The sequence below is a fragment of the Oryx dammah genome, unplaced genomic scaffold (assembly GCF_014754425.2).
Source record: "Oryx dammah isolate SB20612 unplaced genomic scaffold, SCBI_Odam_1.1 HiC_scaffold_25, whole genome shotgun sequence".
NCBI lineage: Eukaryota > Metazoa > Chordata > Mammalia > Artiodactyla > Bovidae > Oryx > Oryx dammah.
The window spans coordinates 13499465-13511909 of NW_024070209.1; the positions used below are offsets into that span (position 1 = coordinate 13499465).

Below are 12445 nucleotides of genomic sequence, written 5' to 3' on the forward strand. Positions count from 1 at the left end.
ATTTTTGAGTGATGGCGATGATCAAGGGAATTTATGAAACCTGCTACTTCTGGACTAAACAAAAATTCTCTATTCCCTTTTTGGGCTCTATTTCAGAAAAGGGCCTACTGTACCTGTGATTCCAGGGCTCCGGAGAAGGCATTTCCAACTTCCCAGATATTATTGCTCGGCACCAATAGTGCACAGTTGCCTGAAGTGTCTCAATAAACATATTGTTTCCTGGATCTGGCCAGAAAGACCTCAGGTCCTGGTGGCTGAGCTGCTTGTAATTCTAGCAGGTTTTGATGGGAGAATGGAATAGGAAGGGAGCTTGTGACTCAGTGATTCTGAAGATGAAGTGGGAATAGATGAGAAGCTCTGAGTCGGGAAGAAGAAGAAGAGACCAGGGGCTAGAAGGGCTGGATGAGCTGAGCAGAAAGACAAAATTTACTCTGTTATCTGAAATGCAATGCCTGCCAGGTGTCTTTGGGTTGTTATGCGGGCATTTTCTCCTTTCCTATCTATGTCAGTAGCAGCTCACATAGAGTGACATTTCTTATATGTTAGTGTTCAAAGAATCACTAGGAATAGATTCCATGCTCCCATGGGCTTCCCAGCCAGCTCAGCTGGTAAAGAATCTGCCTGCAATGCAGGAGACCTGGGTTCAATCCCTGGGTTAGGAACATCTCCTGAAGAAGGGAAAGGCTATCCACTCCAATATTCTGGCCTGGAGAATTCCATGGACTGTATAGCCTATGGGGTCGCAAAGAGTTGGAGATGACTGAGCACACACACACACACACACACACACACACACACACACAGGATGGGGAGAAAACATTGCTCTGCAGATTAGCTGGGTGCATTTATTAAGCAGATCCCCCAAAGAAAACCCAACCAACAAAACAAACCCCCAACAATCAGCAGTAGAGGACCAGAGATGGAGATGATGCCTTGCAGGAGATGAGCTCACACCTCTGGGTTCTTGGGCCCAAATCCAGAGATGCTGACTCTGCAGCAACACTGTATTAGGGTATGGTAATTTTTATGGGGCTGTGGTACCCCAGAATCTTGAGGGAACCAAGGGGCCTTGATCTGGTTGGCAATGAGCAGAGGCTTTTCTGGAAGCTGTACTTGGCCTGTCATCACATTTTTACAAATACCTAGTGTGAATGGTGATTTATGGGAGCTTTGGGGAATTGATGGAGATTATGGCACCCCACTCCAGTACTCTTGCCTGGAAAATCCCATGGACGGAGGAGCCTGGTAGGCTGTAGTTCATGGGGTTGCTAAGAGTTTGGCACTACTGAGCAACTTCACTTTCACTTTTCACTATCATGCATTGGAGAAGGAAATGGCAACCCACTCCAGTATTCTTGCTTGGAAAATCCCAGGGGAGGGGGAGCCTAGTGGGCTGCCGTCTATGGGGCTGCATAGAGTCCGACACTACTGAAGCAACTCGGCAGCAGCATGGGGGTCTAAGTTCCAAGCTAGGTCTTGACATCTCTACTCTCTGAAGGCTCCACATTGAGAAACACGGTCAGAAAGTAGCATTGGGAGGTGTCTTAGCTATACACTATCATCTTACAGAGTAAGACCCAGAAAGGCCCAGAAAGCTTGAGTGCCTTCATCAAGGTCACACAGCTAGTTAGTCAATGGCAGACTGTAACCAAGTATTCTTGTTCTCCATCCAGTTGTCCATTCACCAAACACCTGTTCCCCCTAGGGTGGGAGACTGGGGAGGGGAGTGAGAGGAAGTGGTGAGAACTGGAGAGAGCTGCCACCATAAACTGAGAGGGCCCGGCAAGAACAAACACATTGCCCTTGTTGGAAATGGAGTCAGCATTACAATAGGATAATTTTGGCTTTGAATTCAATCAATCAATCATTTGCTATTAAAATCACAAATATAATTAATCTTCTAAAGCAAAAGGTCCTTAGACAAAAAAAAATATTACAAGACTGTATTTCTTTTTAATCCCAAGGGGATGCAACCTCCATCAGAGCTCATGTTTCAGATTTCCTTCCTAGGAACAGCATCTTCACATTGGCTCGGCTGTTCCGGGCAGCTCGTGGTGCAGGAGTGGCCGTGGGCAGAGAGCCTGGGCAGCGGGACTGCGGCAGCGCAGGCGAGCGGGCGGGGGCACTGCAGCACCGCGGCCCTCGGGCGGCCGGGCAGCGGTCCGCTAGAGGGGGCCCTGTGGGCACCGCCGAGCGTCCTTTTGTCAGCGCACTCGGCCGGGAGAGCTCTCATTTCCTCTCAGCCTCGTGCGGGAAATGGATTTGATTCTGACAGCAGAGCTGTAAGGGACGAGCGCGAACGAAAGCCTTTTGTCAAGGAGTGGCAGCCTCTGTTGTCTGTGATTACCACTGACGCGGAGAAGCTGCGCTGCTGGTGGAATTCCAGGCAGCTCTGGCCAGAGCGCGGTTGCAGGATGGGTAGAAAACACTGCTCTGCAGATTAGCTGGGTGCATTTATCAAGCAGCTCTTCCAAAGAAAGCCAGCCACCAAACAAGCCCCCAGCCACCCGCAGCCGAGGACCAGAGATGGAGAAAATGCCTTGCAGGAGGTAAGCCCGTCTTGGGAGTGGACGCCGCGGGCTGGGCTTGGTTTTGCTTATTTTAATCGAATTTGCGACCCTTACAGCATCCTTCCACCGAGCGGGAGCAGGTTGGTCTAGATCGGTGAGCATCTGTCAGTGAGTGCGTCTGCGAGGCAGCCCTTCCCCGCGGCTGTGCTTTATGCCTAAAGGTTTCTGTTGCTGATGTAACATCGGAGGTTCTTTGGGAAGCAGGCTGCCCACCGCTGGCCTCTGCTTGGGGACCACCGGACCCACGCGCCCCGAGCGCAGCGCCTGCCAGGTGGGGCTTTCTTCTCAGTCCCGCCGGGCTGGCGGGCTGCAAGCCTCGCCTCATAGGGCCGCCCCTCCCTTCTCGCTGCTCTGGGCCGCCGCCCTCCGCGGAACCGCCCGGCGCGTTCGGCCGGGCTGAGCGCGCTCCCCCGGCCTCGCCATCGCCTTGGCGCCGCGGTAGCTGAGGGGTCGGCAGGTGCGGCGTCGGCAGCTGCCTGCATTGGGAGCAGGGACTCTGGTACGTGCGCCGACCCCAGTGGGTTTGAAATTTTACGCGACCTCACCACTTTGGAGGGAAAAAAGGCCACTGTCCCCGAGGAGATCGGGCCAACCAGACCATCTATCACAGTTTGTCTTCCTTCCCATCTCCTCCCCCGCCTCCTCTCCCTTCCTGCACCCAGTAGGGGGCCACGCTCCACCCGGAGGCGGGGGCCAGCGTCTGCTTGTTTTGAAATCGCGACCACTGCCAGCCTACCTGGTGTTGGGGAGGAAGGGAGGGGCAGATTGCTTTAGGATGCTGATCAGGCGCTCGGATCTAGCCTATTGTCTTGCCTTTTCTCCCCCTTTCTTTTCTTCTCTAATCTCCACCCCCAGACAAAAAAAAAAAAAAGAAGAACAAAAAGAGGGTAGGATGGGGAGAGAGAGACCGAGAGGACTGAGAGAGAGACAGGAAAAGAAGGAGGGAAAAAAAGCCCCAAGCCCACACCCTATCAAATTCTTCTTAAAATTGTCATTTATCTTTGACACATGATTATTACCCATCTGTTTCTTCACGCCCACTCTTCCCTCCTCTTGCAGTTTGTTGGCTAAGATTCAACGGACACAAATGAGCCTTATAAATACTAGAAATCAGATCAGTTTCCTAAAGGGATGTTTTGTGCTTCCTGATTAACTTGGAATGAAGGATTTCCGGCGTCCTGGCAGGAACAAATGATGGGAAAGGTGGACACCCTCCTTTCACATCTAGGGTGTGGATCTAGTGCAGATACAGGAGACGTTGAACTTGGGCAATGAGGGACATCTTCATATAAATGGCATTTGAAAATGATGTTTCATTTTAAGGGGAAAATAGTTGGTAACACTTGAAGTGAAAGCGCTTTAAATTGTAAATGAATAGGACCAGGAAAAATAGCTGTGAAGTTTCAGACTTGCAAGGCACCCCTCCCATCGACATAGGAAGAATATATGTTGGAGATTTTAAAAAGGGGTTTAAGCCATTTAATATTTCTACTTTATAATGTTCTACCTTCATTCTGCCTGTGGACCAACATCTTGCCCAGACACCCCAATTTACTTTCGCTCTCCATCTCCCCATCCTAAAAGGGTACAATAAAAAAAAGCTTTTCATTATTATTAGTGTGATTTCAATACATTTTGGAGAACCACTACAGATATATCACTCTTTGATCCACAATCCATACCATTTCTGTAGCGAGCCCTATATTCTTTCTTGTCCACCCAGTTATCTCATCTGATTAGAAATGTGCCTGTCACATACAAAATATGCAAAACTGCCTGAAATGACACATTGTATGTGTTTTCTAAGCTTGAGTTGAATTTACTTTAAATATCAACATGATGCTGGAATTAGTAAAACTCAGCTTTTCTTAAGAGTTTGCAGATGATCTAATGTGTTTGTTGGCAGAGGATTTAGGGTTAAGATTTTGAATACTTACGAAAAAGACACGGAATTTAAGACAGTTTACAGAGATTCATAAAATACAGCAAGACAGACTTAAAAGTAGATGGGAAAGAAAAAGGAAACTAAAGGTAGAGATATAAAATTGTGTTAAGAATGAGGCTAATGTGAAAATACAAACATTTGAAAGTGAAAAGGGAAAAGTGCTAGTTGCTCAGTTGTTTCTGACTCATTGTGATCCCATGGGCTGTTGCCCGCCAGCCTCCTCTGTCTGTGGAATTCTCCAGGCAAGAATACTAGAGTAGGTAGCTATTCCCTTCTCCAGGGGATCTTCCTGACCCAGGGATTGAACCTGGGTCTCCTGCATTGCAGGCAGATGCTTTACCATCTGAGCCACCAGGCAAACATGTGAGGGGCAAACAAATCCAACTCTGAACTTTCTAGCAACTCATACAAAAAGGGAAGTTGACAAGCCCATGGTTCATGGGCTTTGTTTATTCATGGACTCATTCACTCAACAAACATTCACTCAGGACCTACTATGCACAGGCTCTGTGAGGCGCTGGGAAAAAAGGAATGAAAGACAGATGTGGTCTCTGCTCTGACAACACTTATAGCCAAATGCAAGAGATGGACATTCATGAAGACATCTCTCAAGCGAATATCTGGTTACAAGATGTGAGAAGAGCTGTGCAGGAAAAGCATGAAATACAAAATGTCACATGTCCAAATATAAAAAGGCAGAATAAAAACTTCTGCAGAGATGCATAACCATTCTTGATTCTAAGAGCAGAATTTTTTAGGTATGAAGAGCACATTTTTCAGGTATGAAGCAGTGTTTGAAATAATGTCCTTGTCAGATGGGTTTCACTTTGCCATTCTTAGAGTGTCCCTTAGTGTGGGGGATCCTGATATCACCCCCACAGATCTCGTGAACCCCTGGGCTTCTGAGAATATTGTATTTTGAGGGACTTGTGTATTCTCTAAAATGTAGTGGCTTTATTTCAGTGATGATCTTACATAATGAATATTAAAACTGTGTTCTAGATAATCTTCATGGCAACCCCCAAAACAATGCTGGGGCCTTTGTTTGCCTCTGTGTCTTCCCAGGTGGGCCAGGGGCAGGCCTGGTGGCTGGGCCACAGCACAGATGAAGGGGAGGGGAGTTTAAACTAAGATGGGTGTGTGTGCACGTGTGTGTGAGTCCACACAGGGTACAGGTTTGCTAGATTGAAAAGAACAGCTCCTGGTGACCACTGCTATCCTGGTCAGGGATGACGCTCTCCCGCCAGTTCCTCCTTGGCATGGACCAAGTTGCAGCAGTTTATTAGCAGCAGGTGTTGCAGTAAAAATGCAAGGAAAAAGTTGCTGTTGCTGGTTTTAGAATAATTGGATTAGATCTTGATTTAATGGAGATTTAGTAATTTCTCAATAAGTACCTTATGTCCAAAGCAATGAGACCAGCAATTTGGTGTAATGGTTAAGAGGAGCCAGACAGCCTGACTTCAAATCCATTTTTCCACTTCTTAGCTGTGAGACTTTGGACAAGTTACTCAACCTCTCTGTGCCTATGATAATATGTGGATAAATATGCAGCCTTGATTTCACAGTAAGATTGTGAGGACTGGCGGTATTACATGTGAAAAACTATATTCAGTGAATGTTAGCATTCATACTATTTTTATTAATGAAGTGGCACTTCATTTATGTAAGTGTGCCGGGATGGTTTGGTGTGAGAATTTTTTAAATTTAATTTTTATTTTATATTAGAATATAGTTGATTTACAATGTCGTGTTAGTTTCAGGTAGACAGCAAAGTGATTCAGTTATACATAAACATACAAATCCATCCTTTAAAAAATATTTATTCTTTATTATAAAGGGCTGCTCTGGGTCTTCATTGCTGCCCCTGGGCTTTCTGTTGGTGCAGTGAGCAGGGTGTGCTGGGTTGCGTGGGCTTCTCATTGCAGTGGCTTCTCTTATTATAGCTCAGGGGCTCCAGAGTGTGGGTTCAGTAGCTGTGGGCTCAGTTGCCCCAAGACATGTACAGGCAACCCGTGTCCTCTGTGTTGGCAGGTGGCCCCTAAAGTCCTATCCATTCTTTTTTGATACCAGAATTTAAAATTATAATGCCTGATTATCTTCAAGTAGGAAACACATTTTGAGGTTATTAATATTGTTTTGCATCATTTATGTATTGTCTGCATTGGTACATTGAAGTAAATATTTAGGTAGTGGTAAGGACACAACTGAGCGACTTCACTTTCACTTTTCACTTTCATGCATTGGAGAAGGAAATTGCAACCCACTCCAGTGTTCTTGCCTGGAGAATCTCAGGGACAGGGGAGCCTGGTGGGCTGCCGTCTATGGGGTCAGAGTCGGACACGACTGAAGTGACTTAGCAGCAGCAGCAGCAACCTGTAGTAGGACTTCCCTGGTGTTCCAGTGGTTAAGATTAATGGCAAAGAACCCGCCTGCAAATGCTGGAGACATAAGAGACAGTGGGTTTGATCCCTGGGTTGGGAAGATCCCCTGGAGGAGGGCACAGCAACCTACTCTAGTAGTCTTGCCTGGAGAATTCCATGGACAGAGGAGCCTGGTGGGCTACAGTCCATAGGGTTACAAAGAGCCAGACACGACTGAGGCAATTGAGCGCGAACATGTAGTAACTAGACCTGAAGCTGCATCTTTCTATTGTTAAACCCAAATGATATTTTAGTTTCATCAAAACAATATTATCTGTTGCAGTAAATAAATTTTATTAATTTGACATTTTAAAGTTGGATAGTTATATTTATTTCCACGTTCACTTTTGCATTCTACTTATATAAAAGTTATAAAGTTTAAGTATTTAGAACTGGTCTTTTTGAACATATTTAAGTTATATTTTAATAAAGTGATTTAGGTCAACCATAAGATTTTTTTTCAAAAAGGATTTCTATAAAATTCAAGCATTTTGAATTGGGTTCAAGGACAGACCCAAGATTCTTGGAATAGAATTTTGAGTTTCTAGAAGAGAGATTGTGGCCCCAAATTTGACTCCATATACCTTGACTGGCATAGTTTTAGCTTGAAAGAATTTTAAGGCAGTAATACCAAAGCTTGCCTTTGTCTTTAACAACAGCATCAAAATCCTCTGAACTCAAAGAGCATCTATGGAATGGTAAGCTTCCAGCAAAAATTCTTCTTGGTCTATCTTCTAGGATAAACTACAAATGAAAGGTTTGCCAATATTATTGAGTGAGGTGAAAAGAAAGTCTATTCTCTGTGGAGTGCAATGTTTGTTTGGATTAAAACAAGTTTACTGGTTATATTCAAATCTATTTTAAAATTTTCTTCATACCTATGATCTGTCAAAGATTATAAGAAATTTGTTAGTCTCCCTCTATAATCATATTTTTGATAGCTTTCCTATTGATATGCACATATCAAAGACATGCATTTATACAGACACACACACAGAGTTATATTTGATGGTGTGTTACTTAGAATACTGATTGCCTAGGACTCCTGGGATGGAGCAGTTTCAGTGCAAACACTGGGATAGTGCCAGGCAAAGGAAGACAGATCTATTTTAGTTTTAGAGACCAGGGAGAGAACAGACCATAGGCCCAGATTCTTTAAGGACTCTCCAGAAGAGACGGTGCAGATGGTGCCAACCAGCAGTATCCATCCCATGATTCAATAAGGCATCCTCCTGGGAAGAGGCAGGCATGTTCTCCCAGTTACCTCCTAGAATAGTCCCCAGGCTCAATGCGCCAGGCCTGGAGGGGTTATGGTGTTGTTAGAGAGAGAGTGGGGTATAAATCAGAAGGCTCTAGGAATGCTATCAGCACCTTCTGCCTTGAGTGACAGGGCATCCAGTCTTGACATCTGCCAAGGGAGCCCCCAGTAAAGCTTCAAACCAGGTTGGTTTGCATCAACCACACACTTGCAGCTAAAAAGTAAGATACATAAATACATAGATAAATGCCACTTGGTCCAGCAGTAAATATCCCTAACTTAGTTGATTGCCCCAGGGCCTCAACTCTCAAACAACCCAGGCAGGACCTGGAGGCCAGAGAATTTAGGATGTGGTTGCCGGAAAAAAAATTTCAGTGCTGATCCCCTGGGGAAGGAAATGGCAACCCACTCCAGTATTCTTGCCTGGGGAATCCCGTGGACAGAGGAACCTGGAAAGTTACAGTCCATGGGGCTGCAGAGAGTCGGACATGACTGAATGACTAAGCACTGTCATATTTGGAATAGTTTTCCCTGGGCCCAGCCTGGAAGTGTCTGGAAAAAACGTATCAAGCCAAGTAGAAAATTCCCTGGGTTTCTGTGAATAGAGGCACTAAGGGCCATTTGACCCCCTCCGCTGCATCCTCCCACACAGAGAGCTGGTCGGACCAGGCATGGACCTGTGGGGACCTGGAACCTCAGGGCTGGTAGCCATATTAGGCCAAAGAGGGGAGAGTGTCAGGGTGAGGAGAGATCACAGGTCATCCCCTACACCCCCCACCAGTTTATAGAAGGAGCCACTTGTCTTGAGGCGGTTCCAATTCTGTAACTTCCACGAGGCCCAGCTAGACTTTGGTTCCTACGTTGATGTGGCTGCCCTCCATCCTGCTGGTCTAATTTGCCTGGGCTTCTGTTTCAGTCAGCCATACTGTTGGCTAGAAATCCGGCTTTCTCCAGAGCTTCCCGCTTCTCTTCCCCACGTAGAGCCTGACCTCCCTCCCTCTATCTTTCCAAAGCAAAAATCCAATCTTGTCACTCCTTTAGGATGAACCCCAAACTCCTTGCCTACCTGGACTGCTTTACTTCTCCTTCTTTGGAGATGCGGGCTGGACCACCTTTCTGGACATTCCCCTTCTCCACCCATCCTCCACAGGCTCTTCCTTATGTGCCCTCCTCCTACTTTTTATCTTTTAAAAAGCCAACCAAATAGACAACTTCTAGCAAGCCTAATTAAAAGAAAATAATTAACAATACTAGAAAGGATATATGGAAGGAAAAAGAGATTTGAAATCATAAAAACACTATGCATTATTGTATCTTAACATATGTGAAAATCTTGATGAAATGGACAGTTTTCAAACAGAATACGAACTACTAATATTTACTCCAGAAATCAAATGCCATGTTCCTGGTTGGGAAGAATCAGTGTTACAAAGATGTCAGTTCCTCACAGATTCTGTTGCGTGGATGGCAGTCTTCCTGGTAACCAAAAGTGATGCAAATTTGTTCCTATTTTTATTTTTCTTTGGAATCTTGAAAGGTGTAGTTAACTGCATATGCTCAATTGTGAATCATTTTGTTGAAGGGAAAGCCAATCCTTGTGCATTTAAATGTCATTTATAAATTGTTTTTCTCAAAGAACAGATGAAGTTATTAAACTTTGAAATGCATGGGGACTTTATGAAGACAGAATTTTATTTAACAGACATGATTTTCTTCTGTATTATTTTATCGAGTATAATACCATTATGTTTGCTTTCTTTACCTGCATGGCATCCATATAAAAATCTGTTGGCTTTTACTTTTAAACATCTATAGGGAAAGACATCAGAAAAATAGGGGCAGCTTCAGTTCTTTCCCTCTTTACTTGTGCCAGGTGGCGGAACATCTATCCTGGTTATCTCAGCATTCCTTTATTTAGAATTTATTCTCCTTCCCTCTCCGCACGCACTACGCTTCTCTTAGATCTTTCCGACACCCTCATGTGTGCCCTAAATTAGCTATATCTGTTACCATAGTTATGCAGCATCCAGCTTAACCCATTCCATGCTTGTTCTGACTGCATATTATATTGTGGGAAACTTCCTTTCTTGTATTTCATAAAACATACCATTATTTTCCCTTTGTCACCTGTCCCTCAATTTTTGTTGTTTCTAAGGCAATACATATGTACAGTTAAAAAATCAAATAGAACTGAAGGGCTTCTAACAGAGAGCAACAATTCCTGCCCTTCCCTAAATCCTTTATCCACGGGCAAACCAATTTTAGTTGTGTTTTCTGTTCTGTTATAGTTACTTCTGTATCTCAAAATAATATGCATATACTGCTGTTTCTGAATTTATCAGCTTTGATCATCATGTAGTGAATTTCTGCCGTGAAAGTCAAGGATGTAGTTTAGGCCACAGCTACATCTCCTCTCTAGCTTTCTTCTCATCATACCTGTCACACCAGACAATGCATTTATTAAAACCAGGTTTCTCATCCATGGACTGTTGGTTGGGTCACTTGACTTTCTACTCTGTGAGATAAGGGTATCACTACTATCTCTCTTTGCCCACTTCTTCCTTCCCTCTAGTCATGCATTTACTTGCATTATCAAAATCAAGAAATTATTCATTCCAGTCCTATCACTTCGTGGCAAATAGATGGGGAAACAATGGAAACAGTGACAGACTTTATTTTCTTGGGCTCTGAAATCACTGCAAATGGTGACTGCAGCCATGAAATTAAAAATGCTTGCTCGTTGGAAGAAAAACTATGAACAACCTAGTGAAAGTGAAAGTGCAAGTCACTCAGTCGTGTCCAACTCTTTTGCGACCCCATGGACTATACAGTCCATGGAATTCTCCAGGCCAGAATACTGGAGTGGGTAGCCTTTCCCTTCTCCAGGGGAACTTCCCAACCCAGGAATTGAACCCAGGTCTCCCGCATGCATGTGGATTCTTTACCAACTAAGGTACAAGGGAAGCCCCCAGATACTGGAGTGGTTAGCCTATCCTTTCTCCAGCGGATCTTCCTGACCCAGGAATCAAACAGGGTCTCCTGCATTGCAGGCGGATTCTTTACCAACTGAGCTATCAGGGAAGCCCTGACCAACCTAGACAGCATATTAAAAAGCAGAGACATTACTTTGCCAACAAAGGTCTGTCGAGTCAAGGCTATGATTTTTCTAGTAGTCATGTATGGATGTGAGAGTTTGACCATAAAGAAAGCTGAGTGCTGAAGAAGTGATGCTTTTGAACTATGGTGTTGGAGAAGACTCTTGAGAGTCCCTTGGACTGCCAGGAGATCAAACCAGTCAATCCTAAAGGAAATCAGTCCTGAATATTCATTGGAAGGACTGATGCTGAAGCTGAAGTGCCAATACTTTGGCCACCTGATGTGAAGAACTAACTCATTTGAAAAGACCCTGATGCTGGGAAAGATTGAAGGCGGGAGGAGAAGGGGATGACAGAGGATGAGATGATTGGATGGCATCACCAACTCCATGGACATGAGTTTGAGCAAGCTCTGGAAGGTGGTGGTGGATGGGGAGGTCTGGTGTGCTGTAGTCCATGGGGTTGCAAAGATTGAGCCACTGAACTGATAGCTGATAGCTGACCATCATAGCTGGTCTTTATGATTTGTCTATAAGGTAATTCTAAAAGATGAAAACTGTTAAAGTGTTCATTATCTAACTGGATTGATATTGCTCACTGCGTGATAAGTAACATGCTAGGATTTCATCTCTTTTGCACGGGCTCCAATATCTCAACTCTTGGACCACTAAGTGGAAAATGCTTCCAAGGGGAGGTTCAAATGGATTCTGTTACCCTGAGAACACCAGTACCATCAGAGCTGCTCTAGTTCCCCTCCTGCAGTGCAGACAGTTTCCTAAGAAGACTAACTCAGAGGTCAAGTTGATAAATTCAGAAACAGAAGTATGTGTATACTGTTTTGACATACAGAGGTAACTATAGCTGGGTGCCTGGCTGTGAACCACTGTGTGCTAGGGGTGGGAGAGGGGATGGGCAGGGTCTCCTCCTCCTTATAGAGACTGCATGTCTGCCCTTGTGTTTAGTCTCTTTTTTAATTCCCCCCCTCCATAACACCTGCCATCTCAGAATCCAGAACACTGTTAGGGCTCTGCCAGACAGATCAACTGCCTCCTTGGCTCCAATATCCTATCCCTGAAATCTAGGCTTCTTCTGCTTTCAACCATTAGTCACCAGTTCTCCATCTGCTTTTTGTCCTCCAGAAACCTGTTGAAATCTCT

The 12445-nt window shown here is 44.8% G+C and overlaps 1 protein-coding gene across 1 annotated transcript in view; it reads left to right on the plus strand.

Moving 5' to 3' along the window:
* The first annotated feature begins 2167 nt into the window (after positions 1-2167).
* The window catches only part of ADD2 (adducin 2), a 124136-nt gene continuing 113858 nt past the window's right edge, over positions 2168-12445 (plus strand). The window contains exon 1 of the mRNA XM_040223984.1: positions 2168-2549. The gene's annotated coding sequence lies outside the window, so the exon portion shown is untranslated. The remainder of the gene's footprint in view (positions 2550-12445) is intronic.